Below are 6,257 nucleotides of genomic sequence, written 5' to 3' on the forward strand. Positions count from 1 at the left end.
TTCCTATTGCTGTTGAAACAAATTACCACACACTTGGTGGCTTAAAACCACACAAGTTTATTCTGCGACAGTTCTGTTGGCCAGAAATCTGAGAGCAGTTTCACTGGGCTAAAGTCAAGATGTTGGCAGGGCTTGCCCCTTCTGAAGTCTCTGGGGAAGAATCTGTTTCTTTGCCTTTTCTAGCTTCTGTAGCCACTTGCATTCCTTGGCTCAGGGCCCCTTTCATGCATCACTCCAACCTCTTGCTTCCTTTGGCACATTTCCTGCTTCCTCTCTGTAGTCAAATCCTTCTCTTTCTCCCTTTTATAAGCACACTTGTGGTTCATTTAGAACTCATCTGGATAATCCACAATAATTTCCTCATCTCAAGATTCTTAACTTAATTGCATCTGCAAAGTCCCTTTTCCATATTACATTAACAGGTTCCATGGATTAGGTACTGGATATTTGTGGGGGGGGGCATTATTCAACCTACCACAGCATTGATTTCCTAATTTTCAAATCCAGTATCTTCTTTTCAGTCCCCATCCTAGCTGGATTGACATTTGATACTGTCAATTACTCTGGGAAAAACTCCTCCTCTGACCTCAAGATATAGGTTATTTTATTTTGTTATTCTTGTTGGGATATTTTTATTGTCTGTCTCTCCCTCTAGAATGCAAGCCCCTGAGTAGAGTCCTAGGTTATCTTGTTTCTAAGCTCTATCCCCAGAGCTTAGAATAGTTCCTACTACTATCAAATAATGAAAGACATTGGATAATACAAATTGGATGAACTTTCCCACTCCTAGGTCTATTACCTTTCATTATTATTTTCCTTCAGTGGCCCTTCCTCTTCCCATGCAGTCAAGATTGGTATTCCCTTCAGGACTTGGTCCTAGTCTGCTTTTCTCCTCATCTGCCAGGTAAATGCTGCTCCTACCATATTCTGGGGTCTCTCAAATCTGTACCTCAAGCCCAGACCTCTGATTTGAACTTCCAGCTTTGATCTTTACCTGGATGTCTCACAAGCACAGCCCACCTTTCCCATCTAGATCCAAATACAACCAAAAACTAACCTCACCTTCCTCTTATACTCTCAGGGAATGAGAAGTGCCAAGATTTACTCAATAGCCATAGCAAGAAGACTGGGAGCCATCCCAGACTTCATGCTTTCTCTCTACTCACTCTTCCCCTACCCCCTCCAGTCAGTCATGAAGTTTTGTCAACCTGACTCCTAAATATCTCTTTCTGTCTAACTCCCATTGCCCTGGTTCAAATCCTTATCACTCCCATGAGTAGGAGTGATGAACTTACCGAACTCTTGACTTCTCTTGAATATGATAGAATGACATGCTCTTAAACTTTTGGGATGTGTACCAGAGCTGCTGATCATTGCCAGACATGCTCTCAGGCTCTGCTGAGTGGGCAGTGACTATGATTTGCATACCACATGAGCTTGGTCACCATAGCTGACTGGGCCAGGGATGGGTGCCTGATCCAAGGGTGGCTCTTTCTATGGGCTTGATCAGCCAACATATGATTTGGGTGGCTGGTTGTAAAATATAAGTTGAGTAAAATTCCTCTTTTGGAGTTTCAGAATAGAGAAGTTGAGAGACTAGGATCACTGTATTGCTGAACAGAAGGGTCAGCAGGAATGGCGGGCATGAGCAAGCTGCGGTTATAAGAAAGCAGATACTGTGAGTAAGGAGGGGAGCCGGTGAGCAAGATGAGAACAGGAAAAGAAAGAAGCTGAGGCACTGTGAGTAGGGTGCTGCCTCAGTTTCTGTGGTTCTTTTTTTAAAAAATTTACCATTTATATTTAATAGAATTTTAAAAATTCATATTAATCCAATGCTTTATTTTTCAAGTTTTATTGAGATATAGTTGACATATAGGACTGAATGTTAAAGGTGTACAGCATAATGATTTGACTTACATACATCATGAAATGATTACCACAGTAAGTTTTGTTGAACATCTATCTTCTCATATAGATACAAAACAAAAGAAAAAGGAAAAAAATATTTTTTCCTTGTGATGAGAACTCTTAGGATTTACTGCCTTAACAACTTTCATACATAACATACAGCAGTGTTCATTATATTTATTGCATTGTACATTACATCCCTCTGTGGCTCTCTAAGAGTATTTCCTGAGGCCTGGCCCTACTGTGATTCCTATTGTCAGGTTTCTATGAGTCTCTGCATTATTATAAGCAAACAAACAAAATAACCCTCGTCTGAGTGAACCCCTGCTTCCTTCAAGAAATTGGCCAAAGAGTTATGTGTTCTGGTAAGCCTTTACGATGTTATGATGAGACATCTGGAAGAAAGCAGCACTGTAATCAAGAGCAGCAATATGCAGTCCCAAACTCAATGTTAATTCCACTTCTTTTTAAAGCATTAGCTTAGGAAAAAAAGAGGTTATATCACTATTTCCTTTGGGAGTGGGAGAATATTATGAGCTTGTGTCAAAATCAGTCTTTATTTAAAAACAAATCAATCCCTAAACATAGTTTTAGAAAGGAAAAGTAATTGCTGCTACAAATATCATAGGAAAATGACTATAATAATTGACATAACATCGTCTGATGCTTATCAACAGTGGGATAATCAAACCACCTTTTTAGAGGACATGTTTCTAGATAGCTGCCTTTCCATTTGCCAGCTGTTGGGACCAGAGGGATTACTGAAAGTCTCCAGAATTCTTAGTCACATGACCACATTCCTCTCTCAAATAAGAATAATTAAATTCATTGAAGATCTTTAGGTAAAAAACATTAGGCACATGTAATCAATGCTCTGAATATGGAATACAATTAGGAAGCATTTTTATTTATGTCTCCCACTATCCCTATAAAATGTATTCACTGGGGAGTTTCTCACTCTGTCTAGGATAAAATAAAAACTAGGTAGTGTTAGGACTGTTTCAAGCATTCTTAGGCAACAGAAGGTCCTTGGTCACTCTAAATACTGTTTAGTGCATCTATTCCTGTGTTATATAATGTGGAACTTCGTTGAAAATTAAGTCTTACCCTTATCCCAGTGAGAAGCCACTTGCAGGTGGGCAGCTGTGGAAGGGGAAGGTCTTTCTCTTCTTGCTCCTGGCAGGAGCAAGATCCTTCTGGGGCTGGGGTGGGGCAAGGTGGGAGAAGCAGGGAGGGGCAGGAGTGTGGTCCCTTGAGTGATGAAGTTGTAAGATGGCCTTCAGCTTTCTGGGCCTGAGAAACATTTAAAGCAGACCACATTTCACAGAGACTTTTGCAGGTTCTTGGGAGATTGCACTCATAGCTGGTGTTGTCTCACTTGCCATTTCCTTGATTCAGGCAAATGCGCTCTCCACTTGAGCAGCCGCCTACTTCCTCAACCCCGAGGAGCCAGTCTTGTTGCTCTGCTTTGCCTCTTCTGAGCCCTGCCCACACCCAAGTCTCTCCCCAGCCAGCCCTCTCTCCCGTTTGGCACACATCAATCCATGAAGATACACACACACACTCCCTTTCTTCCCTTCTTCCTTGGACAAACTCAGGGCAGCAGCCTCCCTCCTTCGCTCTGCACCAGAAGTGCTTGCAAGCTCTTCTTTCACATGATTTTCCAGAAGGGAGCTAAACCACCATGTTCTTCCTACCCAGAGACATACATTAGGCTTTCTGATGAGTTCCACTTATGTCCCTTTTTCTTGACATTACATGACCTCAAGCTTTTACTTTGGTGGGAGGTGAGAGCACATTTTTCTCTTAAAAAATCCTCCAAATATCCAACAGTCCTTATGTGATCTCGTATTTCCTTTGGAATGTAGCACCTTGTGTGTCTTGGTGCCTCAGCCAACACTTTAGTTTTAACACCCTGTTAAGTTTGTGGTGGATTTTGTTTGCTTGTTTGAAATTCTAACGTCAGAAATGTGTTGTTTGCATGAAGTCTGTGTACATCCTACACACCTGTGACCACACAGCTATACTCAAGCAAGAATTGCTCCAAAAAACAAACCTACAGCGTCTCTGGCCAGCCCTGATTTCTGAAGGGAACCAATGGATTCTCTCCTCCTTAGCTCAGCAGACCCTGAAACTCTCTGATCAACAACCCTAGGACACGGCCCACATAGCTTTAAAGCTGTCTGGAGCAGGAAGAAAGGAACACATGGTGCCAAGATACATGAGAGGGCGATCTGGTCTATGGCCCTCTCACTCCTGGTTGTATTGAAGATGTGAATGTCCTGCAGGGCTACTCGGGGGACTTCTGAGCTTAGCATGCTTGAGGACTAGAAAGACTGAGAAAGGCTGGAATAGAGAGGCCAGAAACCTCTGAGGAATCAGGAGACAGAAAGGCTGACTCTGGATGAGGGCAGAAAATAAGGGAGGATACTGCTGCAGGGAAAAAACCTTACCTGAGGTCCTTCACAATGTGAACCCCAATCTTTCTTATCAGTCTCATGTTCTTCACTCCCCTCGCCTTCACTCCAGCCACACAAAGCCACCCGATATTTTCTAAATATGCCATTCCCTTCCACACTCTTTTATTTTTCACCTAATTTAAGTCTAATTTTCTACGATGCCTTCCTGCCACTTTCCTCATCTGGCTACTGTACCATTTTTTACATGTCTCAGCTCCAGCTCTCACAGCACTATGTTGTAGTGCTTTATTAACTTGCCTCTCTCTGCTGCCCAAGACAGTGAGTGTCTCTAAGACAAAGACTGTGCCTTATTCATTTTTATACTCCCACCACCTTCCACTGTGCTTCAGTGTTGTAGGGACTTCTATTAGTTTTCTACTGCTGTGTAAAAAATTACCATAAACTTAGCAGCTTGAAATAACACACATTTATTATCTCACAGTGTCTGTAGATCAGATGTCTAGGCGTGGTGTGGCTGGATTCTTTGATCAAATTCCCACTGCGCTGAACCCAAGATGTAAGCCAGGGCTGTGATTCTCACATGGGTTTCATGGTCCTCTTCTAGGATCACTAATTGTTGACAGGATTCATCTCCTTGAAGCTGTAGGACTGATGTCTCCATTTCCCTGCTGGCTGTTGGCCAAGAACTACTCTTAGCTCCTAGAGGTTGCCCACAGTTTCTTGGCTTGTTGGCAGTTCACAACATGGAAGGAAGCATGTTTGCTTCCTTCCAGGCTAGCTGGAGCACATCTCTTTGATTTCATCTTCTGCAGCCAGCGAGAGAGAACACTCTGCTTTTAAAGGGCTCACCTGATTAGACCAGGCCCACCCCGGATAATCTTCCTTTTGCCCTGTACTGTAATGTAACATAATCACAGCAGGGATATTTCATCATATCCATAAGTTCCACCCATATTCAAAGGGGAGGGACTACAAGGGTAATGGTTCATTGGGGTCACCCTAGAATTTTGCCTACCACAGGGCTCAATGAATATTACAAAATCAAATAAGATGTGTTCCAAAAATTTATAAATTAGAAACAGTGGCATTCAATTGTAAGATTTCTTTCTCCTGCTGTTACTTTGGAAGGCTTTTAAAGTTGTTTCTTAATTTGTGTTGGATCCACAATGGTTAAGAATGCTTTATGTGAGATAACATGAGGCCCCCACAGGGAACCCAGGTAGTACAAGAAATTTGGGGTGGGTGGCAAGACCTGGTCTGATATCTGACTGTCTGTGTGACCTTAGCTAACTTCCTGAAACTCTCTGAATGTCAGAGTCCTCTTCAGGTATAAAATGAGGGGGGCGGGACTAAACAATGTCTAAGGTTGGCCAGCTTTAAAATTCTCTAATTTCTAAGACTAACTCATACTGATAAAGTTAAAATCTAGCTAAGTGAATCACAATATTCAAATTCATTGAAATAGTTCTCAAAAGAATTTCATTACAGATGAAATTGCAATGATGCGATTTTAAGAGGAAGAGGCAGTTTTGTTTTTAAATGAATCCATTCCTCTATTGGCTGAACCTGACTAAATACAAATTAGAGTACACAACTACATTTTTAATACTTCACATAAAATGGTGAAGAATATTTTTTTCTTTAGATGACATATCTGTTCAGTTATGGTCAGATGTGAATTTTCCCCAAGATATTAAAACTTGATAAAACCACTGTCTTAAAAATAGCTGAATTAACTCAGTTGATGATAACTGAAAAACTATCAAAGGCAGTACTCAAATATTACAAATCAGTTTACTGACTACCTGTAAAGCACGTTGAGATTCTTATATACATTTTGGGGTTTAAGTCTTTTGTTTTTCTCAAACGAAGCGTCTTTGGCTAGGATAATTATTCTCTTCTATCCAAAAAAAATGAGCTCTAATTTTA

Source organism: Eubalaena glacialis, chromosome 4, assembly GCF_028564815.1.
Source record: "Eubalaena glacialis isolate mEubGla1 chromosome 4, mEubGla1.1.hap2.+ XY, whole genome shotgun sequence".
NCBI lineage: Eukaryota > Metazoa > Chordata > Mammalia > Artiodactyla > Balaenidae > Eubalaena > Eubalaena glacialis.